The 26,452-nt window shown below is 39.7% G+C and overlaps 1 long non-coding RNA gene across 2 annotated transcripts in view; it reads left to right on the top strand.

Moving 5' to 3' along the window:
* Positions 1-26,452, top strand: part of LOC122725334 — a 128,081-nt gene that overhangs the window by 57,191 nt on the left and 44,438 nt on the right. The window contains exons 1-3 of one of the 2 annotated variants that reach the window (XR_006352723.1): positions 2,742-2,803; positions 12,296-12,357; positions 25,279-25,384. This is a non-coding gene — a long non-coding RNA (uncharacterized LOC122725334). Of the gene's footprint in view, positions 1-2,741; positions 2,804-12,295; positions 12,358-25,278; positions 25,385-26,452 lie in introns of those variants that run through there. The other variant, XR_006352724.1, reaches the window with a different exon arrangement.

Raw genomic sequence — 26,452 nt, 5'->3', positions numbered from 1 at the left:
CTCCTTTACCAACCTCACCTATTGAAATCCTTTCCTTCCTTCAAAACCTAGCTCAGGTCCCCTCCATGTGTCCCTGTTTGTCTTTGAGGCTAGAATTGAGAGCTCCCTTTTCAAATCTCTCCTTACTTTGGACCTCTTTGTACTGGAATTGTCAGCTCTGTGTTAAGTTTCTCCCCACTTATCCCTGCCCTGCCTTTACTCCTACCCTGAGAATACTATAGTTTCTTACATATAGGGAATTCCCAAGTGAGGAAACTGCTTTAATGAATTCAGGTTAGCGTGTTCTTTGCAATATATAGTCTTGTGATTTATGCAGGTCCACACAGTAGGTATATGTACAAGGTGGGATTTCAACCTGGGCCCTCTTGACTCAAAATCCAGCTCTCTATCCACTATGTGATGTTTTAAAATTGAATTGAATTAGATTCCTGTTGAGTATATTAAGCCATAAAAACTAAGGCTTTCAGAAGAAAAAAAATTGGGGTGATGATTTTTATGTGCATGTCGGGAAAAAGCAACCTTTCTATCATTGGTCTCAGAAATGGCCAAGAAAATGCCTGATCCCTGCCAAATTCTTAGATAATGCCACCAGGAAAGACCATGATTTTCTTTAATTGGAGAGGTGATGCTTGGGTTTTTGAGAACAATGCCCCAAACTATGGGCTCTGGCAGGTCCTAGAGTGCTGGAAAGACTGTAAGTACACACCTGGCATCAGAATTTGTGTCTGGTGTCCAAGGACCAACTTTGCTTAATTTGAAGAGGATCATTTCCAAAAAGTTGCCTTCGAGGTAATGACATATTTTTTTCCAGCCATAGAAACTCACCAATAGTATCTACCAAGGCATAGATAGGCTACAATCTTCACTTGCAAAGAGAGTTCATAGCCATGAAGTCTTGAAGTCATGAAGAAAGTGGAAGCAGTTAAGAGAGTCTTTAAATGGAAGGATGCCTTTCATACATTTTTCAAAATAAAAATCTGAGTAAATAGTCTTTGGATATCAGACATGACCAGATTCAACAGATACTCTGCATACTTTTATTAGTATTATTATCAGCTTTATCTTTATGAAGTATTTAATAAATATAATTTATTAAATGAAATCAAATTAATATGGAATTCTATTCTTCTAAATGCTTAATAGTCACATTTCCTAACATTCAGTAGAGTTTATTATTCTGGTAATTTGCTCTCAGTGCATGGACTTGACAATAGTTATTTTTTTTCTTAATGTTACAGTACAGATTTTTTATTATTCTTAAATTAGTCCAGATTGTTGAAGTAGATTGAGGGAGTTGGAAATTATCAAAATAAGAAATTTTCACAGTAAGAAGCCACTGTAAAAAAATGCCCAAAATGAGTAGTGTTGACTGGAGGTTTCAAATACCAATCACAGCTAGATAACACCATCTGTGACAAAGTTTTGTGATACACACAACCAGAAAAAAAAATTGTTCATTTGAAACATTCTAAGTTTTAAAGCTAATAACCATCCCTAAGCACATAATTTGTAAGATTGAATTTCTTTTAAAAAAGGGTTTATTGATGCTTTTTGTTTTTTAAGGTCAATCTTGAATATACTCATTCATTTGGTACTTTGTACCAAAGATGAAAGACCAGGAGGCAGCTAGGTGGTGCAGTGGATAAAGCACCAGCCCTGGATCCAGGAGGACTTGAGTTCAAATCTGGCCTCAGACACTTGACACTTACTACCTGTGTGACCCTGGGCAAGTCAGTTAACCCTCATTGCCCTGCAAAACAAACAAACAAACAAACCAAAGAAGAAAGACCAAAACAAGTCTGAGGACTTGAGTTCAAACCTTAGCTCTGCCTCTTATTACCTGTGTTACCCTGAGCTAACCTCTTAATTTTACTGGGCTTCACTTTTCTTATGTGTAAAATGAGGATGGATGTCATACTCCATGAACTCTAAAGTTCCTTCTCGCTCAAAATCTATGATGCTATGAACTGAAACATTAACCACATCTGACAGTATATACAATGTTTCACACCCATACTCCCTAAAAATATAAAGAAAGGAGGGAAATAAATGTCCTTTTCTCTTCTTAAGGGTCAGCCTTATTTATCATAATTATACATTTCAGGCATGCCTCAAAGATACTGCAGGTTTAGTTCTCCACTACTGCAATAAAATGAATATCGCAATAAAGTAAGTCACATGAATTTTGTTCTTTCCCAGTCCATATAGAAGCTATGTTAACACCATGCTGTAGTTTTTTGTTTGTTTGCTTGTTTGTTTTTGTTGAGACAATTGGGGTTAAGTGACTTGCCCAGGGTCACACAGCTAGTAAGTTTCAAGTGTCTAAGGCAAGATTTGAACTCAGGTCCTCCTGATTCCAGGGCCAGTGCTCTATCCATTGTGTCACCTAGCCACCCCTATGCTGTAGTTTATGAAGTGTGCAATAGTACTATGTCTAAAAAAACCCAATGTATACATTTTAATTAAAATACTTTATTACTACTAAAAGTGCTAACCATCATCTGAGTCTTCAGCATGTCATAATTTTTTTTTTTTTGCAATAGAGGGTCTTGCTTCAATGTTGATGGCTTGCTGACTGATCATGGTGGTCATTGCTAACAATTGGTGGTTGTGGCAATTTATTAAAATAAGGCAACAATGCAGTTTACCACTAGATTGACTCTTCCTTTCACTTGAACACTTAGAGGCCATTGTAGGATTATTAATTGGCTTAATTTCAGTATTATTGTGTTTCAGGGAATGGAAAGTCTGAGGAGAGAGAGACTGGGGAATGGCTCATCGGTGGAGCACACACACTTGTAAAGTAAATTTGTAATCTTATATGGGCAGAGTTCACAGTGCCCCATAACAATTATAAAAATAAGATCATAGATCACCATAACAGATATAATAACAATGATAAAGTTTGAAATATTATAAGAATTGTCAGAATGACACACAGAGACCTGGTGTGACACATGCTGTTGGAAAAATGGTGCTGATATACTTCCTTGACACAGGGTTGCCACAAAACTTCAATTTGTAAAAACTGCAGTATCTGTGAGGTACAATAAAGTGAAGGCTGTCTGTATGCAGTTTTAAAATGCTATTTTCATCTACATTTTTTTTGTGGGGCAATGAGGGTTAAGTGACTTGCTCAGGGTAACACAGCTAGTAAGTGTCAAGTGCCTGAGACTGGATTTGAACTCAGGTTCTCCTGTATCCAGGGCTGGTGCTTTATCCACTGCACCACCTAGCTGCCCTTCATTTACATTGCTGTAGTCACATGTATTGTTTCCCAAGTTTCACTTATTGCATTCTATATAATTTCATATAAGCCATTTCATGTTTCTCTAAATTCTTCCTATTCATTGCATCTGTTGAATACATTCCACAATTTATTTAGCCATTCCACAATTGATGGCCATCTATTTTATTTCCAGTTTGTTACCACTATAAATAGTGCTACAAAGCATATTTTGGTTTGTACACAACTTCTCTCTTTTTTTTGTCCTTGACTTCCTTGGGATAGATACCTAGCAGTGTATTTTTTTGAGTCAAAGGACATAGACAATGTAGCCGCTTTCTTAGTATAATTCCTATTTTATTTCCAATTGGTTTGACCAATTCATAGCTTCACCAAGAGTGAAGTAACCTGTCTGTTTTGCCACAGACTCACTATAAGTGACTATTTCTATCTTTTGCCAAATTGTTTTAATGTGCATTTCTTTTATTCTTACTGATTTGGATCAATCTTTCCCATTTTTGCTAATAGTTTGCAATTATTCTTTGGAGAACTATTTTTTTTCATGACCTTTGACCACTTATCTATGGGGATTAGCTCTTGGTCCTAGATTTGTGCTAATTCCCTATTAGGCCTTTATCAGAGATTTTTGATACAAAGATTTTTTTTTTTCCCAACTGAAAATTTATCTTATTATAGTAGTACACTGGATTTGATAATGAAAAATATTTTCAATTTCATGCTATAAAAATTGCCGATTTTGGGGCAGCTAGGTGGCACAGTGGATAGAGCACCGGCCCTGGAGTCAGGAGTACTTGAGTTTAAATCTGGTCTCAGACACTTAACACTTACTAGCTGTGTGACCCTGGGCAAGTCACTTAACCCCAATTGCCTCACTTAAAAAAAATTGTCAATTTTTTCCCCATTGTGATCTCCTCTATTTCTTTTTTGAGTTAAAAAAGTCCCTCCCTCCCTCCCATTCCTCCCATCCTGTCTTGGAGAAATAATTTATGCACAAATAAGTGAGTAGAAAATATACAAAGTAAACACAAATTAATTTCAAGGAAGGGGAATACTAAAACTAAGGACATTAGGAAAGGTCTTTTTTTTGCGAGGCAATTGGGGTTAAGTGACTTGCCCAGGGTCACACAGCTAGTAAGTGTTAAGTGTCTGAGGCTGGATTTGAACTCAGGTCCTCTGCTCTATCTACTGTACCACCTAGCTACCCTGGTCTCTTTTAAATATAGTATAGATTTATGGGAATTAGAAGTTTCAAGAGGCAGAGGTAAGGAAGAGAGAGCATTATAGGGATGGAGGACTGTGTGTAACAACTACATGGAGATGGGAGATGATAATATATGCCTGTATCGAAAATATTTAAATATAATGATTTTTGAAGAATCCATGTCAAAAGGGTGTTTTTTTTAAATTTTTTTTTTTAGTGAGGCAGTTGGGGTTAAGTGACTTGCCCAGGGTCACACAGCTAGTAAGTGTTAAGTGTCTGAGGCCGGATTTGAACTCAGGTACTCCTGACTTCAGGGCCGGTGCTCTATCCAATTCACCATCTAGCTGCCCCTAAAAGGGTGTTTTTTTTAAAAAGCACCTTTAAAGCTACAAAGGACTCTATGTGTGAGACTATTACTATTTTATTACTGTTAGTAGCATTATTTTGCACTAGGCCCATTTTGAGGAGGCATCCTCCAGATTTTTGTATTGTCAATCAATTCACTACAGTTAGATTGCCCAACCTCACTAGACCTCATTTTCCTCATATACAGAACAAGGGGGTTGGCCTTAATGGACTGAGCTCCATTCCAGTTCTAGGTCTATGACCCCATCATCCTTCACTCATTTGTGTCTCTTCTCCTTGGTCACCTGACAATCTTGGCATCCTGTGACCTCATACTGTTCTCTGGCTGTCTAAAGCCCCACTTAAATCTGTTCTCACTCTTCCCCATCCTTCCTGTCATCACTCCATCCAACTACATCATCAAAACTCCCATTCTCTCAGTACATATCTACCAGGGAGTAAAACCTTCATAAAACTAATCCATACTCAAGAAAAAAAATTTAAAACTCCCACCTCACTAACTCTTCACAAGATTATTTACTAAATAATGACGCAATGTGTGGGATACATTTTGAGGCAAGAACTTTCCTTAAATTGCTCCATTAGGTTTATTTTCTACATAACAATGCTAGGAGAGGAGAGGGTAGGGGAAACAGGAATTTATAGTTCCTACACTCTTCATTTCAGCTGAGTCTAACAGAAAGGTTCTCTGAGGCTCCTTGGAAGATAATTTCATCCGTAAACAGGGAACGCCCACTATAGCATACCTTCTTGATTCTTTTTCAGGGGCTTCCCAGGTCCTAGAAGTTCCTTGAGGTCCTGAATGATTGTTACAGTCATCCTCTAATGTTGGGAATGTGGCTTGGGAGTTATTTTTTCATCTTTGACTGCTTAAGAGGGAGAGCTAGGGTTCTAAACAGGAAGCTAGTTGGGGAGGGGCTAGGGGGGAGTTTACATGGGATCATCTTGATCTTGTTCAGGAGCCCTTGAAGGCTTTCTTCTTCCAGGAAGGGATAAATAAGCTGTCAGGGGGTTGGACGGTGAGAAGGGTGGGGAGAGGCTTGGGTTGCTAAATATATTTGTGAGATCTGAGAATTCCAATACCTCATAACCCTCTACTGAAGAAAAAAGCAGACCCAACCCTTTCCTTCCCTTTAAATGACAAATTCAAGGGTCTTCAGAGGAACCTAAGAAGAGTCGTCTCTTACCACAAGTTCCTACTTCCTCACCCACAGAATTACCTATTTGGTTGTATAAAAATAACAATTATTGTGTCTCATGACCCTAGAATGGTTGAGGTGGTAGGTGTATGCCAGGGATTAGTGGATAATTAACTGAAGAGAATCAACAAACCTCTCAGAAATATGGGAAAGTGTGGTCCAAACTTAGTTCCCCATTCTAAGGGTCAAATGTCAAAAGATCAAAGCCAGAAATGGACCAGGTCCAGACCCTTGAAGTCATGTAAGAAATTACTCTCCGAATATAGGAACAATAGGTCTCAAACCAAGGAGATAAATGAAGAGGAGGAGAAACACATGGTTGGAAGATTGTAGAACTTCAAATAATAATTAGCATTATAAAAAGAATCAGCTGGAGGCAATATCATTTGGTGGTGGTAGCATGTGGGTCGTAACTTCTCCCTCTGACCCTCAACCTAGAGATAGCAGAGTATAATGACGAGTAATTACAGTAATCTATCCCATTTATGTCTCATACTATGCAACATAATAATGATTATACATGTCATTAACTGTCACATTAACTGTTTTAAGTTATATTTGATTACAACACCTAATTGTGTTCATGCAGTCAGTTTTCATAGTTTACTCTTCACATATTTGTGATCACCTGGTTGCAAGGTAAAAATAAACGACACTTCCCACCATTTCTCACTTTGTGAGAAACGGGGACAGAACTCTGAGATGAAGGAACACTGTATGGTCCGCAATATGGCAATGTTTATATTCTTGTCTATTAGGATGGTTAAAGTGAGAGCTAGCTTTGCAAACTTGTTTGTTGGACTGGCCTAACTGGTCCGGCCTCTGATAAGGACCAGAGCTGGGTAGGGTTCATGGTGTTGTTTGTCCTACTTGGCCTTTATAGATACATATAAGTGCCGTAGAATGCTAGCTGGCCCTGCTTTCTAGATTCATCCCAAATCCTGTTAGTAGGAAGTCTCCCTGTGCCATTGCCACCTTTATTACATTCCTCCCAGGGCTGGTTCCTTCTGGGGCCTCTTTCCATTCTGTGGAGGAGCTCAAGCTGCCCTTCATTCCCCTCCTGGTGTTTTTGGCTTCTAGATTTCAAAACCATGTCCCAGCACACCACTGTCTCATTCTCAAATTCCCCTCGGTGCCAGGACTTGTAACACTGAATCACTGCTGTATGCCTGTTTAGCCTAGAATATCCTTCTGTAAAGTTCATCCCATTGATTTTGTGAGCATCCCAAGCTGGTCTCCATTCTTCTCCAAACTTCATGAGGAAACTGAGGCACAGAGCGATTACATGAGTTGCCAAGGGTCATGCAGTATCTGAGGTGGGTTTTGAAACCAGATCTTCCTAACTCCAAATCCAGTGCCCTCTCTACCATACCAGGCTACCTCTCTGCCTCTGCCTAACTATAGGTAGGAGGAAGAAAGGAAGAAAAGAAGGAAGAAAGGAAGGAAGGAATGAAAGAACAAACAAATGAAGGAAGGAAGGAACAAAGGAACGGCACTTTCATTCCCCTATCCCTATGCTGGTTTTTAGTTGTGTTGTCTTTCCCCCTTAGAATGTAAGCTCTGTGAGGGCAGGGTCGATTTTTCTTTTTGCTTATATTTCTGTCTCCAACCCCTAGTTTATAGTGCTTGGCACATAGTAAGTGCTTAATAAGTGTTTCTTTTCTTCCTTAATCAATGTTTCTTTCTTTCCTTCCTTAATCAATGTTTCCTTCCTTCCTTCATTCCTGTAGTAGCAGCCTGGTAGGCCTGGGTCCGGTTAGGGATGCTCTGGCCCTGAGGAGGACATTCTGACCATGGAGAAATATGGTGATCATCTTGTTAGGGTTAGCTAGAGATTACTTTTTTCCTTGGAAAAGCAAAGTAGTTTGTTAATCAGATAGTGGTTAGTCAAACATATAACAAAGCAGACATGTCACAGCCACCCAGAAAGCTGGGCGCCTTGAATTTACATCATGTGCTTAGCTGGGAGCCAGTTGTGTTTGCTATGTGATTAGGACCAGGTAGTGAGAATAATCCCAAGTTAAGAATGTAATATATTTACGACTTTATGTATCCCACTCCCTGGATAGCTAGCATCATCATTTTCCAAATAGCTGTAACTTTTCAGTCATAAGTTTCCCCCCCCCTTCTCTCCTCTATAAAATTGTCATCTTCTCCTTTGTTCAGGGAGTTGAAGTTTAGACTTCTTTTCCCAGCCATGCCTCTGTGTGCTGAATAATAAAAACTTTTACTTAAATTTTGTTTGGATCATGTGGGCGTGTAATTCTTTGAAAGAGGAATATTTTCAGAACCAATTTAGCAGGTGCACTTCCTTCGTTCCTTTGTTCCTTCCTTCCTTCATTTGTTTGTTCTTTCATTCCTTCCTTCCTTTCTTCCTTCCTTCCTTCCTTTCTTCCTCCTACCTACAGGGAGGCAGAGGCAGAGAGGTAGCCTGGTACGGTAGAGAGGGCACTGGTTCTGGAGTTAGGATTTCAAAACCCACCTCAGATACTGCATGACCCTTGGCAACTCATGTAATCGCTCTGTGCCTCAGTTTCCTCATCTGTAAAATGAGGGGGTTGGGCTTGATGGTTTTTAAGATTTCTTCCAGTTCTAAAATCTATGAACTTGTGAAACATTGACTAGGATAATCTCCTTCCTCACATTCATGTCCCAGATGTTCTAGCTCCTTTCAAGCTCAGATAGCAGCTCTACGTGAGGCCTTTCTCGATCTCTCAGTTGTTAGTGTTTTTTATCCTCACACATTAAAATGTATTTGCTTTGTATTATACTTAAGTATATATTGTACAAACCCATCATGTTCCTAGTAGAATGTAAGCCTCTTGAGGGCTCATACTGTTTCATTTTTCTCTTTGTATTCTCATTCAATAGCACAGTGATTGGCAAGTAGTAGAGACAGAGAGACAGAGAGAGAGAGAGAGAGAGACAGAGAGAGAGAGAGACAGAGAGACAGAGAGACAGAGAGACAGAGAGACAGAGACAGAGAGAGAGACAGAGAGACAGAGAGACAGAGAGACAGAGAGACAGAGAGAGACAGAGAGACAGACAGAGAGACAGAGAGAGACAGAGACAGAGAGAGAGACAGAGAGAAGAGAAGAGAAGAGATCGGTAGGAGGAAGAGAGAGTTTTTTGCTATTTTTTTTAAACCAGGGGTCTAGTTAAACAATCTTCTGGAGTTTAGTTCCATAGTCATAGAAAGTTTGCAGAGCAAATCTCTCAGAGCATCTGCTTCCAGGCTGGTTAATTACAAAACAATTAGCTTCTAATGAGGCATTTACTTCCTTATTCTGTTTACCAGCACCAATTCAACATCCGCCTATTGATAGCTGACTTGTGGAAACACCTTTAGAAAAGGAGAGAAATCTTATTTCTTGAAACACTAACAAAATAATTAAACAGATTCTTTAACTGAACCGGAAGCATTTTTTTTCTCTCTCTCTCAGTTTTGCTGGTACATAGATTAACAGGCTTCCTCTCCAGAGCTAGGAATTCCCGAAAAAGGAACCTGTTGGAAGTGGGAACATTCCTAGTCTTCCTGCTTCTCAATCAAGTTCCATTTGAGAACTTGTCTTTTCATATGAGGTGAAATTTACCAGGAGAAGAGTCACAGATAATGTTTACCAAAAGGAGAGTGTTTCATTAAGAGAAGACTATTGAGTAATACTGAAAAGCTTAAATTAAGACAGGAAATGCAGTTGAATAATGCAGTGAACAGCTTCTCTCAATGAGGAAAACAGAAATGCTGTAATTCTAAGATAGGACTTTATGGATTTAGAGCATTAGTTTTGGTTTCCCTTACTCTCTGTGTGTTTTTAAATATTTTGGGGGGCTTGGTTTCCTGGCCTATGAAATGGGTTTAGTCCATCTTGATCTATTTTCCAGGAATTTGACTAACATACAACAACTTTTAAAGCATCCTCCAAGCTACAAAAAATATCTAATGTTTTCCATCCCTCCCTTTTCTTTTGCCTTTACAATCCTCCCTTCTCCCTACACTGGATTCATCAACTCATAGATTTAGAACTGGATTCTCTCTCAGAGGTCACCAACCCCAAATCTCTAATTTTACAAGTGATGTAACTGAGCTTCATAAAGGCAAGGATCCTGTTTTATTTATGAGTGTATCAATTAACCAATCAACAAACATTTGTGAAGCATTGACTAGGTTCCAGGTTCTATCCAAGGCACTGAGAATGCAAAAGAAAAAAAAAGCATCATGCACACAGTAGACCCCTCACTAAATATTTATTTCATTGAATAGAATTCTCCATTAAGAACAATATAGAGGGGCGGCTAGGTGGCGCAGTGGATAAAGCATCAGCCCTGGATTCAGGAGTTCCTGAGTTCAAATCCAGCCTCAGACACTTGACACTAGCTGTGTGACCTTGGGCAAGTCACTTAAGCCCCATTGCCTTGCCAAAAAAAAAAAAGAACAATATAGGATCATAGAGCAAGAGCTAGATGGGACCACAGAGATCATCTATCCCAATCCCTTCATTTTACAGATGAGGAAACTGAGTCTAAGAAAACTTCTTGCACCTAGGCTGAAAAAGTAGATAGAGTGTTGGATCTGGAGTCAGGAAGGCCTGAGACTGACTCTATCCTCAGACTCTATCTGTGTGACCTCAGGCTTATCACAACTTTTTTCAGTCTCAGTTTCTTCATCTGTAAAATGAGGATAATAATAATAATACTTGGGGCAGTTAGGTGGCACAGTGGATAAAGCACCAATCCTGGATTCAGGAGGACCTGCGTTCAAATCCGACCTCAGATACTTGACACTAGCTGTGTGACCCTGTGCAAGTCACTTCACCTTCATTGCCCTGCAAAAAATAAATAACATAATAATAATAATAATACTCACCTCACAAGGTTATTCTATGAATCAAATGAAACAACATGTGTAAAGCATTCTGTAAATTTCAAGCCACTATATAAATGCTAGGTGTCAATCATCATCTACTCAAAGTTATATAGATAGTAAGTGACAAAGTTGAGGATTTGTACCCAAGTCCTTTGGTGCCCTACCTTAGCTTCAGGGATTTTGCTCATCATACAAATTCAAGAAAATATGCCCAGATGGATCACCTTTCTTTTCATAAATACATCTGCTTTGCAGATTGCAACCATTTATGACTAAGTAGATAAGCCTTAGGAAGTTGCAAGCTGCTCAAGGTCGCTTGGAGAATAAGTTTCAGAAGCAATATTTGAACCCAAGAATTTCTGTCCCCAAAGCCTAGTACCTTTGTATTTCTTTTGAGAAATTTATTGAAAGCAAGTAGCCCTTGTAAGTGGCCATTAGCACAGTCATTTCAGACCTCCCTGATACTAAATGTCTCAGATGTTACGATTCACTGGGCATATGGGCCAGCTGGTCTCTGCTTCTGTTTTAGGAATATGCAAGACACAAATGGATCCAAAATGGAAATGTTCTGCAAGGCCTAGCTTAGGATTGCATTGCCCTGCTTTAGAAGAATTTTCTTGAAGACAGCACTGGGGATGGGTTGGGGCACAGAACTGCCGACCAATGGAAAAAGCTTACATTTTCAAAAGCATTCAGTTTTAAGTTGAAAGGGAGGTGTTTTCCCCACTCAGCCCATGGCAACCAGAGTGCAAAATGCCAACTCTAGCAATGGCATAAAAACCGTGCTAAAGGAACCCAGTGCATAACTAGGGGGTTGTACTTGGGCCCACTTTTCTTCGCTTCCCCAGCACAGAAGGCTGCTTTGTGCTTTTCTAGCTGACTCTATCACCCTTCCAGCCAGGCTGTTATGAGAAGAAAAATTAAACAATAATAATAATAACCTTTTCCTCTGGAAACTTTAAGTCTCTCTAAGCTTCTGCTTTGTCTTTAGTTAAAGAACTCAGCCTCTTGCTTGGATTATTTTGCCTTTCCCTACTTTTGACCTGGCCATTTGCTTCAATTTCAAAAATTTTTGAGATTTCAAAGGTCTCACATTCAGTATTGCCTATGTATCCTCTGGATCTCAGCTTCTCCATCCCTGTAGTCCCAGTCCTTAGATTTTTGTTGATTTGCTTTTCTTACTAGTTTTGGGAATTCTGTGCTACTTTCTTCCTTTCCTTCTCTCTCTCTCTCTTTCTCTCTCTCTCTTTCTCTCTCTCTCTTTCTCTCTCTCTCCCCTTGCCCTCCTCCACTCTCTCTTTCTCATATCACATTTCTCTTGCTGAAGGACCCTCTGGCTCCTTCTTACCTGACTATAAACATATCTAGGTCTTTTAGATCCTAAAATAAACTTCCCTTTGTTCTTCTATCCTATTTAGATGCTGACAAAATCACATATTTACAGGCACCAGAAGTATCTGACCCCTTGGGGCACTGAGAGGTAAGAAAGTTGAGGCCCAGAAAGGTGAAGGCCAAGGTCTTGTCCAGACTTGCCCAAGGTCACACAGGTACTAAGTAACAGAGCCAGATTTTGAACTCAGATGATCTGACTCCAAATCTTGTCTCCTATCTACTTGACCACATTGTCTGCCTTTCCTTAAAGTTTTGAAGCAAGGGACCTTAGATAACATCTAGTCTAACATCTTTGTTTTTGCATTTGAGGAAGATGAGTCCTGTAGAATTTAAGTTAGCTGTCTGGGATTACATTTATCCTAAGAAGTTAAGTGATTGGATTCAAACCCAGCCAATCTGATTATTCATCCAGTGCTTTTCAATATGCCATGATTTCTCATCCATCTTCACATCTTTGCAGGATTTGACAGTATTAACTCCTTCTCTCCTCCTCCCCCAACCTCCAGATCTCCCTTGTACATTGTCTGCTCCCTTGCCTTCAGATACCACACTGTCCTGGTTCTTCTCTTTCATGTCCAGTTTCTCCTCTCTCTCCATCAGCAGCCAGTGCTAGTTCCTCCTCCTCCTCCTCCTCCTTGTTTTTTCTTCTTCTTTCTTCTCCTTGTCTTTCTTCTTCTTCTTCTTCTTCTTCTTCTTCTTCTTCTTCTTCTTTCTTCTCCTTGTCTTTCTTCTTCTTCTTCTTCTTCTTCTTCTTCTTCTTCTTCTTCTTCTTCTTCTTCTCCTTCTCCTCCTCCTCCTCCTCCTTCTCCTCCCCCTCCTTCTCCTTCTTCTCTCCAACCTCTTTCACTTCCATATTGTAAATTATTATCTCTGTATAGACAATTCTCTAATCTAGAACTCCAGTCCTGACCTCACTTCTGGCCTTCAGACTGACTACTTCAAGGATCTGCAGGACATCCAACCCTCCCTCCAGATGTTCCACTGACACCTCAAACTCATCATGTCTAAAGCTAAGATTATACTCTTTATCACTACACCTACTTACCCTTTCTCACATCATGATTTCTGCTATCACCATTCTTCATTCCCTGAGTCTCCCATGTTTGCGAACCTGGTGTTACCTCTGACTTTTCCATCTCTCTCACCTGTCACATCCTATTAGTTACCTAGCAATTTTCTGAATATTCCTAGTATTTTCCAGGATTTCTAAGATCAAGAACAACTCAAATCAAGGTTGGATTTCTCTGGTTTAATTGCCAACTGGTTTAGGCTCCTAAGCTCCACCCAGGCCAGATTGTTGTTTGGACATGTAGTCACTTGAAATGCTCAATAAGTGAAAGTCTAGTTGCTGTTGATCAGTGAGCAATGGGTAGAAGTGAGGTCAATTCAAGGGAACCTCAGGACAAGAAGTGATTGGTCAGATCATGTTTGACATGAAAGCTCAGTGACAGAGTTATCCTTGATGTTTCTTTCCCAACTTTAATGCAGAGACCTGCTCCTATCCTTGTTTCCTGATCCCTGCATTCTGGTTTTCATGCATGACTTGTGATTTCTATTTTCATTCTGTTTTCTGATTTATTCTAGATGTAAGAAATGTACCCACCTTTTAGACTGACAGGATGCTGCCACAATTCTGATAGCCTAGTTCCATAGAATCCCCCCAAAAAAGCCACATTTCATTAGCAGCAACTTGCCAGTGTACTTAGCTTAATGAGTCAGTTTGACATTTAAAAAGAGTCCACAAAGCTTATTTATTTTCAGCAGGCCCTCTTGTGATATTCTCCAGAGGAAGTGTGACAATTCTGTTTGTTGAATTTCCAGTTTTGAATGTCATTTTATTTGAATGTTTAAGACAGTATAATGCTGACTTTATTTCTTTAACCAATTCTTTTTCTACTCATGGTAACTGGATTCAAATAAAATTATAAAATTTCTTCTCACGAGGGTTCACACACATGGAATGTTGACTTCATATGTTAATCTTGTAGGGACCTTATAGCCTCTTCAGTAAGTCATTAATTTTGTACTTTGGGTCCTAGATTTTATGGACTCTACATAGGTGGTCTTGAATTCCAGGGAAGGCTTTTTTGGGCTACCATAGCCCTAGGGTTGGTCTGAATTGCCACTAGGGTGATTGTTATTGTTGTTGATTCATTTCAGTCATCTGACTCTCTGTAGCCACATTTGGGCTTTCTTGGCAAAAATACTGGAGTGATTTGCCATTTCTTTCTTCAACTCATTCTACAGATGAGGAAACTGAGGCAAACAGGGTCAAACGACTTGCCCAGGGTTACACAGCTAGTAAATGTCTGAGGCCAGATCAGAACTCAGGTCTTCCTGACTCTAGGCTGGGTGTTCAATCCACTGTGCCATGACTAGGATTACTAAAGATTAAAAGAAACAATAAAATCCTGCAAAAATAAAAAGAAACAAATGATAAAACTATGCTATAACACTATACATGATTGTAGCCTTTGTGTTCAAGGTTTCCTCTTGACACAACAGGTCCCAGGGACTGATATTTCCTGGCTCATCTCTTCTTCATACAATTTGAAACTAGACTATCTTACATTCTACCTTGACACTCAGAGTGTAGTCATCAACTCCCTTTGTAAGCACATGGGATAATGAATGTATAGATTTATTTATAGATTTTTGTTGTTGTTTTTTTTTTTAGTGAGGCAATTGGGGTTAAGTGACTTGCCCAGGGTCACACAGCCAGTAAGTGTTAAGTGTCTGAGGCCGGATCTGAACTCAGGTACTCCTGACTCCAGGGCCGGTGCTCTATCCACTGCGCCACCTAGCTGCCCCTATAGATTATTTTTAAAAATTGAACTCATAAAAGAGTCCCTAGAAAATAATCATTCCCATTGGTGAGCAGATCTCTCCCCAGAAACCTGAATAACACCAGATGCTTACAGTTACAGCCTGAATGGTAGAGTCTATTTCTAAGCCTCTAAGTTGGTCTCGCTGTAGGTGTGTCCTACCATATGTAGCTCTTCAAAGCATTGGTTCTCTTCTCTGCTGTTTCTATAGTTCTTGTACCATCCTTCTTTGCTTATATCACTCCAGTATTCTTCAGATTTTTGCCTGCATTCCTTTGTTTCCTTAGGTCCCAGCTACTACAGTCCCATCCCAGGACTCAGAATTACCACCTTTCTCTGCCACATTGACCTATAAAAGATTCTATACTATGTGTCTTCCTTTCCATAGCTCTGTAAACCTCTAAGAATCCTCTTCTCTGGCAGTTAACATATTCCCATATTATCTGGGTCAGAGGAGTGGTAGAAACAAGTGAATCAATCCCAAGTGCCTTCCTTTGCTATTAGGCGTAGTGTGATGGCAAGGACCAGAGAAAACCCCTTCATTGCCTCAAAGCAGTTGGAGGAGAACATTTTTTACTCTCTGATATATTAATGTACCAATTCGTTCCCCTTCCCTGTGATAGAATTCAAACTCCTTGAGGGAAGGAACTATTTGGTTTTTGGTTTTACATTTACAGTTCCTAGCCGAATTATTTTGGAAATGAATAAAATAGAATAGAAACAGGTGGTTTTGGTGATAAAACTTTAGCCAAACCAGGTGCATGCTGAGAATTTGGTTGGCATCCCTAGTGAGAACAAAGCAACCATTCTTCAACCATTCCTGAATATTCTAGTAGCTGCCATGTTATCTCCTAAGAAATGTGAGATTCTATACTACTCTGAGGTATGAGCTTCTGAAACCTTTTATTTTTTCCTCCTCTCCTTCAGTTTTTTTATCTCTCTTTTTTTGGGTGGCGGCAATGAGGGTTAAGTGACTTGCCCAGGGTCACACAGCTAGTGTCAAGTGTCTGAGACCAGATTTGAACTCAGGTCCTTCTGAATCCAGGGCCGGTGCTTTATCCACTGTGCCACCTAGCTGCCCCTACTCTCCTTAAGTTTTGTAAAGTCCTAAAAGGGAGGCTTGGCTTGGACTCTCTTGTGGCCATTTCTTCCAAATGGCTTCTAGGAATTGTACAAGGGTCAAGACCTTCTAACCAGTTGTTCTGAAGAAGACTTGTTGAAGAACCTGCAGTCATGATAATTAGACAATCCTTCAAATTCTGGTGAATCTTGCTTAGTGTTATCTCTACTCACAAGGAGGTTTCCAAGTCTATGTGTGGTCAGTACTGTAGGGTGCCTGGCCAATTTCTCCAGGAATTGGGTGATTGTTTCTGTCAAAGTTCTGGTGGCGTCCATGAGATTTTTCATAAAGCAATAACTGTCCTCTGACTATGCACTTCTCCTCTGACCACTGTTGTCAGTTCCTTGAGCAGCTTTGCGGAAAATAAATTCTTTTATCCACTGTACTCAATAGGAAGCTACTTTAGAGCTCAAAGTTATTTAAGACCCAAGTACCAGAAATTTATGGCACTGGTTCTCAGAGTCAGAAGATGTCAAACCTAAGTACTCTACTAGCTGAGTGACTATAAGTCACTTTTCCTATCAGTACTTCAGTTTCCTCATCTGTAAAGTGGAGAGAAGAATACTTGCACGACCTACCTCAAACATTATGATGAGAATCACCTTTTGTAAACTTTCAAGTCCTGTGGACTTCTCCTTTTAATTATTATAATCACTACAGCACCTTGATCTGAGTGGTTGGCAGGTGCCTAGCTATCCTGTAGACTTTTACATATGGTAACCTCTTAGTGGCTGCTGCTATGACACTGGATGAGAAGAAAGTATTGGGAGACATATCTTTAGATGACATGAGGAGGAAGAGGAACGTCTGGTATGAAATCCCTTTAAAAAACAGATGAAATATTCACAACCTTTGACCCAAAGATACCATTAGTAGGCATAGATCACAAGGAAGTAAACTCCACAATATCCATGCTAGTACTTTGAGCAGTAGTAAATAACTGGAAGAAAGGCAGCTTTAGCATTGTTTGGTAGAGGGCTAGCCTCAGGTAGAAAGGCCTGAGTACAGGTCCTACTTCTGCTACATACTGGTTGTATGACTCTGGGCAAGTCACTTATTCTCTTAGTAGCCCAGGTGACTAAGAATGTAAAATTAAGAGAAGTTGCTGATCTGCATGGGTGTAGAGAATTTAATCACTGGGAGTTTCCCATATGAATAAAGTTGAAGGACTGGTTAAAAAAAGAAATAAGAGTAAAGATCTTAAAGTAGATGCCGACTGATTAGAAAATGTTTATACAAATTGCAGCACAGAAAGTAATATAATATTACCACATCATAAGAAACATAACATTCAGAGAAGTATTGAAGACATGAACTGATACAGAGTGAAGTAAACATTACAAAGAGAACAATATTTTGAAGGATCACATTGAAAGAATAAAAAGACCCAACTGAACATTGTTTAAGTACAATGACTGAGACTGATCCCAGAGAACTGAGAAAATTCACCTACTTCTCTCTTCTTTGCAAGAAGTGGGGGGATGGGGTTCTATGAGATTGAAAATTTCATATCCTATAAGGTTATTGTTGATGTATTGCTTGGTTTTGCTGGACTGCTTTTTTTTCTCTTTCTCTTTTATTCTTTGTTACCAAAAATGACTTGCTGGGTAGGGAAGGGATACATTTAGAAATGAAGGTGTTGTAAAATAAAAAAATATGTCAATAAAATATTTAAAAAATGAATTATCAAGCAGTAAATTAAAAAAAGAAGACAGATACATAAACACAGTCCTTCCTAAACTGTCAACACCTGCCATCAAACAATATCTATAGCATAACTGAATACTATGACCTACCATCACTTTTGACCAAAGATGAGCCTTGGCTGGAATCTGTCTCCCCTTATTTCCTCCTACAGGTGAGTCATGAAAGTGACCCTGGATTTTAAAAGGTCATGCCAGTGGAACATCTGTTGGCAGAACAAGCCCACACAGATGAAATCATAAATCCTTGAAGTATTATTATCTCAGTGTATTATGCTGAGAATCATGAGTTCAAGTATTCATATTTAATTATATGTCACTGTATTGAATATAAAGCCTGGCCTTAAAAATTCTCTTAAAAACTTTAATAACATATTACATTTATAATCTTTTAATCTTGGAACTTTTCAGATCATAATCACATTTTGTGACTGATGGATCTTATCTGCACCAAAAGGACAGCATAGAACCTCTCATTTGAGGGTCTATTTTATTCACTACTCTTGTTTGTCACCACTCTGCCCAATGATAGAAATATGGAGCAAGAATATTGTGTGAAACTTCAAATAGAAACTTTTACTGACTAAACCCCATGACTCATTAAGAGGTTCTAAAATTAGCCCCATCCTCCTGGGTTTTTAGAATGTTTATTGATTGCAAACCTAAGTGATTGGCAGAATGGTTGTTTTCTCAACAGAAATAATGAAGTTTGGAGGACCGAGACTAGTCAATAATGAAATGTTTATTAAGTAATTACCCTATTCTAAGCACTGAGCTAAGTACTAGGGATAGAAATAAAGGCAAAAAACATGGTCCCTTCCCTCAAGGAGTTTACATTTGAATGTAAGCGACAATATGCAAAAAATTTACATACAACATATATGGCTATGGCTCTCTCTCTATATATATGAAGTAGAATGGATATTGGTTCATCAAGGAAACACTCCATGTTCCATGTTCCTCGAAGAAACAAAGGGGGGAATGTGTTAAAATAATGGAGTTTGGTAGACGACCAGAGGTCTGACTTCATTGACTTAGTAGACCCCTCTCAGCCAATCAACTTGAAGAGCCTCCCATTTCTGGGAGGAGGACACAAAGTAGGAAGCAGACGCTGGCAGAGGGCTTCTTCTTCTTTGGTTTAAGACATTGGCTTGGTGGTAGGACTTCATGTGAGTGGTTAGGAAGACTAGGATTTCCATGCTATAAGGAATCTGTCCTCAATCTTTCTCTCTCTTTACTATCTTATATCTTTTAATAAACCCTCAAAAGCCTAATTTATCAATGATTTTAGCCAGTTTCCCCCAAAACTGGGGGAACAGATTAGAACCCACACTTAGATTTTTAAACAACACAATATGTATATGTATATGTATATGTGTGTGTGTGTGTGTGTGTGTGTGTATGTATGAAGTGGAAATAACCTCAGAGGAAAGGCACTATGGGGCTTGAGGGAGGTGGGAGGGACAGGGAGTGGTCTCCTGAAGAAGGTGGGTTTTAAGCAGAGTCTTGAAGGTACCAGGGAGTTTATAAGGCAGGGGTTAGGTTGGAGAGCTAGCATTCTAGATGCAAGGGACAGCCAGTGAAAAGGCAAGATTTGCAGCTTGATTGAAGGGTTGAGGGAAGGTTGTGAAGGCAACCTGTTATAAATTCCATTTGATCCTGGAACTAAAAGGGAGCCACTGGATTTTATTGAGCAGAGGAATAGCCAGTCATACCTGTGCCTTAGGAAAAAAAATCACTTTGACGGCCATGTGGAATATTATTTTGAGAGGGGAGAAACTTAAGGAGAGAGATCAAGTAATTGCAACAGGGCAGGTGATGAAGCCCTTAACCTGGTGGTGTCTGTTTGAAGAGAAAGTGAAACATCTGAGGGGTGTTATGGAAATAGACTTGACAAGATGATCAGGACGTAGTAGGTGAGGTAGAGTTGTTGCTCAGAAGAAATAATAAGGCCAGAGAATAGGAAATAATCTATAAAGAGGTGATAATTGAACCTATGGGAATTGATGAGATCACTAAGAAATGGTATAGAAAGACAAGAGTTGGGGGCTGAGGACAGAGCCTTGGGGGACATGAATGGTGATCCAGAAAAAAAGAAAAAATTCCTAAGAAGGAGGTTCTGATAGGCAGGGGGAGAGCCAGGAGAGAGCCATATCACAAAAGACAAGAAAGAAGGGAATGTCCAAGATGAGGACACTGAGGAACAGACAACTGTGTCACAAGCTAAAGAAATCAACAATAATAGCTAACATTTATAAAGCACCTACTATGTGTTAGGCACAATGCTAAGCATTTTACAATTTTATCTCATTCAATCCTGACAACAACCCTGGGAAGTGAGGAAACTGAGGCAAAGAGACTGTGACTTACCCAGGGTTATATAGCTAGTAAGTGTCTGAGGCAGGATTTGAATTCAGGTCTTCCTGACTACAGGCACAGTGCTCTGTGCACCATTGCACTGCCCAGCTACCACTTGCATCATGCTCCCCATCCACACCAAGGATGTGTGACTTAGAGCAGGACTTCTCAAAGTTTTTCCACTCATGATCCCTTTTTGCCTGAGAAATTTTTACATGAATCTAGGCCTGTAGGTATATAAAATGGGTATACATAACCTTTTACTCTCATTGCTAAATTTTTAGCAAACCCCACATTAAGTTACAGGACTTCACATGGGGTTGTGACCCACAGTTCAAGAAGCTTTGACTTAGAGGATGATGATTCTCATCAAAGTAATGGAGAAAGGGGCAGCTAGGTGCCGCAGTAGATAGAGCACCGGCCCTGGAGTCAGGAGTACCTGAATACAAATCCGGCCTCAGATGTTTGACACTTACTAGCTGTGTGACCCTGGGCAAGTCACTTAACCCCAATTGCCTCACCAAAAAAAAAAAAGTAATGGGGAAATTAGGAAAAGAGAAGGGTTTGGAGGGGAAAGATAAATGACTTGTTCAGTACTCAATAGCCAGTTTGATCACAGGCCCTTCAGGAGTTGAAGGCTGCTTGGGGCTGTCAGCTGGAAGCACCAGCTCTGCAAAGTGCCGGGCCAGAGAAATGAAGGACAGAGGGAGTGGGCCAGATGACCAGGAAAGGACATTGTGCAAACAGGGCCCTGTGTAGCACTCCACTAAGGGAAAGAGCATAGCAGCCAGTTGGGGCCAATGCTGACCATCCAAAAGTCAGGTGGGTCAGATACCCAGGCTGGTGAACCATAAATTGCCCAGTGGGAGAGGAAGCTAAGATGCTTTGAGATCCAGCCTCCAAGGAAAACACAATCAGAGGGGAGGGTGCCAGGGAGTGAGTGATAAAGAAAATAAGGGGGGGAATAAGGTTATTAAATAGAATTATTTCCTTAAAGAAGGCTCTTCTGTTCAGAGGAGCCATTGTGGCACTATTTCCTTTGCAGAGCACCTGTGGTGAGGAGCTGGGGCTCACAATATACTCCTTTATGTTGTTTCTTGCCTAAGGGGGTATGTGAATTGGGAGACTCTCCCAGCATCCATCACAGGGACATAAACAATAGTGGGCTTGAGGGCCTGTTCTTTGTCCTTGAACTTCCTCCAGTTCTAATCCCCAAATAGAATTGCTTTTAAGATGCAATGATATAAATTTTATGAATGGTTTCCCTTAATGAATGCCATTTGCCCTTGCATGGGTGCCAGTGGGAAGTGTCAGTCACACAAATCCTTTAGCTCTACTGGATGTACAAGCACAGGTAGCTCCTTGTAAGTGTGGTTTCCCCTCTTTTGTTATCTGCTTAAGAATAATGGACTGATTGTCTGCAGTTGGTGGCTACAGCTCCAGGTACACCTGAACACTTAACTAAAGGCAGGGGGAGAGGCATGACCAGGGCTTTGACTTCATACTGTCTTATATTAATATTGTACTTTCAGTTGTTCAAAACAACCCATTAGGTGGTAGAAAGAATATAATAATGACCTTGCAAATATCTTGCTCAGTTATTTGCCTTGAACATTTGTTGTTCAATTGTTTTCAGTTGTGTCTGACTCTTCTTGACCCCTTTTGGGGTTTTCTTGGCAAAGATCCTGGAGTGGTTTGCCATTTTCTTTTCCAGCCCATTTTATAGATGAGGAAACTGAGGCAAACAGGATTAAGTGTACTTGCCCTGGGATCCACAACTAGTAAGTATCCGAGGCCAGATTTGAATTAAGGTCTGAGCTGGAGAAGGAAATGGCAACCCACTTGTATTCTACAAGTGGGATCATGAAGAGTCAGATATGACTGAAACATGTATCATTTGATCTTGACAACTCTGTGGGGGGTGTAGATATTTATTATCACCCCCATTTTACAGATGAAGAAACTGAGACTAAGAGAGGTTAAGTGAATTGCCCAGAGTCACACAACTAGCGAAGGTCTGAAGCAGGATCTGTTCTATCTATTGTGACAACTGTCTGCCTAATGGATTCTCAACTCTGTACCAGTATACTAAAATAGCTTCATCTACCCTCTTGGTCTCCCAGGCTCTCTCTAGCACTGACAGATAAGGGTGATGTCAAATGCAGCAAATGTACATCGCAGATTTATGTAAGACAGGGAATAAACTATGTCTTGTTTATGGTGTCTAATTATGTCTAATGGTGATGAAGGTATGCCTGTCTCCCTGTTAGTGTGAGATTCTGGAAAGTCACAGGGTGCCACGGGAGTGTTAGTTTCTGGGAGCATTTGGTGTAGTGCTGGTAATGCAGGGACAGACAGGGAGTGAACAGATCCAGTCAGGAAATCTATTATCAAGCTTTTATTAAACACTTCCTATGTGTTAGGTGTGGCTCTGGTGATACAAACTAAAAATGAATCCTTGAAGGAGTTTTTGGTCCATCTGGGGAGAGAACATAAACATAAATAAGTATATATAAAACTCATTACAAGATCAATTTTTGCAGGGGAAGTTACTGGTAGTTGGGTGAGGATTAGGGAACACCTATCAGAAGGTGGCACTTGAACAGAGTTTTGAAAGAAACAAGGGTTTCTAAGAGGCCCGAGACAAGGTGGGAATGCATTCCAAGTGTGGGGGACAGTCAGTGCAAATGCATAGGAATGAGAGATGGAGTGTCATGTGAAAGAGAAAAAGTCAGACTGAAAAGTTGCTCATGTGTTCTGAGCCATTGTGATTCAGTGGCTGTAAGAGAGAATCAACCTGGTAAGGATGGCTCAGGTATAATCTGCCTAGTGGCAGCTCTAGCTGGTGTCAGCTGGTAGGGATTAAAAGGGTTCAGCTTGATGAAATAGGATTGGATTGTAAAAGCATGGAAATGATAGTGATCACTCCTCCTACAATGGGTATGTAAGCATGGCACATGTCCGTTTTACTGACACCTTATAGAAGATTAGATAACTAACAGATACTGTTCATGCTCCAAAGGGGTATGGATTTCTTCTCACTTTGAGGATGTGTTGTTCAACCTGGATATCGGGTGGGATGAATACACACACACACACACACACACACACACACACACAGAGGGTTTTGGCTTTGTTACATTTCTTAACACCTGTTGACTGATGAGCCACATTGTCACCAGCCTGAGATATCTCGCCAAGAAATACTTTCTGCCCCTCTTGTTTATTATCAACAGCCTTCAGTTCCAGACAGCTAAAACTAGCCATAGGATTGGAGAAAGATCCTAATTTCTCCAAGAATGCTTGTTGGTCAGTGGGAGTAAATTTTGTAGAGCTTCTCATAAACGGTAATTGGGCTAAATGTGTTACATTACCTTTGGCTCATTTTAACCCTCCTGTGGACTCACACCATTAATGTAATTTGAAGAGACCATTAATATGGGACTAGGTACAATCCTGTAATACTCTATGAATGATGTATGATACCCGTTTTGATAGAAGTAGCCTTATGACATTGCTATGACACATAATCTATGGGATTAATAATTTTTTATTCTGTAGTCTGTAGTTTGTCTTGAAATTTGATCAAATGTAGAAACAGAAATAATCTAATAGAGAGCCACATTATCTGACCACAGTTGTATATAGATAGAGATCCATTTCCTGATTTCTACATTTCCCTGTTGATTTATCAATTTGGTATGGGGTAGCAGAAAGAATACTGGAGTTGGAGTCAGAGAACTTGAGTTCAACTTCTGGCTCTGATAATATTTGTGTAACCTTAGTGCAAGTCACTTAACCTTTCCCATCCTGTTTCCATTTCTCTAAAACAAGGAGGTTGAAGCAATGAGCTCTGAGATCCCTTCTAGTTCTAAGTTTATGCTCATATGAATTTCCCTTACTTGATATCATTATTGATAAAAACATATGACATGTGGCATGTGATTGGGTATTAATGAGAATCTGACACTGATTGTCTGGGTCAGTATGAGTGAGTTATTCATCTTTCTAGACCTTCATATCCTTTATTTGGATAAATGAGTGTCGGACTAGACAGCCTACAAAGTTCCTTCCATTTCTAAAGTTCCATGATCCTAAAATACTTGAAGGTGTCTTTATGGGTCCATACTAGGACACCTTCATTCTAGTGACTTGTTCAGGTAGAACTACTTGGACCTACCCTTCATTTTCCCTGTGATCCCTGAGATACTAGGAAAGCCTTTCAGTCATGGGCTTAGCAAAAGCATGGAGGTGAGAGATGGAACGTCATCTCCATGGCTAGAATGTAGATTATGTGAAGGGAAGTATTGTGAAAAAAAAGTCTAGAAATATAGATGGAATTAGATGGCAAAGGATTTTAAATTGAAGTTTTTTTTAGTAAAAAAATGATATGGTCAGGCCTGCTCCTTAGGAATATCAATTTGGCTGCAGCATAGAGTATGAACTGGAGAGGGTAAATATTTGTGGTAGAGATAACTCTTTGGTAGTTAGTATAGTAGGGTAAACAGGAGATGGGGAAGGCCAACACCTAGTGTGGTAGACACACTAAAGATGCATGAAGATGATGCTGTGGAGGTAGAATCAATAAGAACTGGCAACCAGTTGGGTGTGGTGGATGAGGACTGGTCAAGAGTTGGAGATTACTCCAAAGTTGTGAATGTGGTTGAATGGAAGGACAGTGATACTCTTGAGGGAGATAGGAAATTAGGAAGAGGGTGCTTCAAAGCTTGTTTCTAGACAAATATACAAAATAAAGGAAGAATTTCAAACAAAGACAAATGGTGATGGCTTAAAGTGATTTACCATAGGGAAGTCCCTCTTCCATGTGTGTTTATTCTTTTGCCTTTTTCCCATTCATTTGCAGGGAAAACTAAAACAAATGATCTCGATGCTTAGAAAAGTAGGAGGCTTCAGATTCAGAAACCCATTGGCAGTTTGAGAGAGAAGTCTTCATTGAATCTTATGTTCAGAAGGCTGTCTAGCCCTAATGTCCTGTTTTGCAGATGAGGAAACTGAGACCTGCAGAGGGACACAGAGCTAACTAGTGGTCAAGTTGAGATTGGCATCCACGTCACCATACAACAGAACCAGTCATCTTTCTACCACAAGGTAATTATTCCACACAGTTAAGAATTCCTATTTTGTCCTTGTAATACATATACTTGTCCTTACTGAGCTGCAGAGGGAGAGGTCTGATTAAAGAGGCAATAATTAATTTGATTAATATTTTTATACACTGAGGTTTGTTCTTCACTCTGACATCAATGAGTGCTGAGCACCCACTTCTGAAAGTAATTAAGCTCAGACCTGACAGGAGATATTTAGTTCTTTATTTAGAATTGATGTAATCAGGAAGAGGTCAAGACTCCCATCCATAACTCATAAATGTCAGTTCTGCTGTGCCCCAAGAACTATACAGCTTATTATTTTCTTCTGCTTTGGATTTTCTGACCCAACACAAGGTAGAGAGAAGTTGGAATAGTAGCAACAGTTAATGAAATTGATATCTTTTTAAAAAATAAAAATAAATAAAAATTATCCAGCATATGATTTCCACATATTACATTTATTTATTTATTTAAATTTTAATTTTGGGGATAAAACAAGCATGAAGTTCATATCTTGCCCTGAAATATATGTGTGTCCGAAGATGAGGCTTCTGGCAAATCTGGAGAACTGAATTATTGCTGTGACTGCTCCATACATATGATGTGCTACACAAAAGAAGCATTTCTTTAGGTACATTTCTAGGTTTCACTGATGGATGAATTCTGTTGAGAACATATTTTGCTTATTGTAGATAGTAATTATTTTTATTTTAGCAAGTTTTACATTTTTTAATATCTGGAAAATGAGTGTACACACCCTTTTCCCCCTGACAAAGCAAATTCAATCCATCTTCAAAATCCAATCTAAATTCTCCATCATGAATTCCTTGATTCTTCTAGCCTTTATTAATCTTTCCTTTTTCTTAGTTCTTATAACCCTTAGAGTCTGTACTATACAGTATAATACATTATTTTCTCTTGAATAGTTCTGCAATGGTTTCCTATTGTAGATGCTTTATCTCCCCAGTGAGATAGTGAATTTCTTGAGGAGAGGAATCATGTTTGGGATGTGTTGCCTATAGCACTTTGGCAATGCTGAGTGTATACTGGCTGCTCAGGAAAATACTTA

The sequence above is a fragment of the Dromiciops gliroides genome, chromosome 4, assembly GCF_019393635.1.
Source record: "Dromiciops gliroides isolate mDroGli1 chromosome 4, mDroGli1.pri, whole genome shotgun sequence".
Lineage (NCBI taxonomy): Eukaryota > Metazoa > Chordata > Mammalia > Microbiotheria > Microbiotheriidae > Dromiciops > Dromiciops gliroides.
The sequence above is the reverse complement of the archived record's forward strand: the minus strand, read 5'-3'. Positions and strand labels throughout refer to the sequence as shown.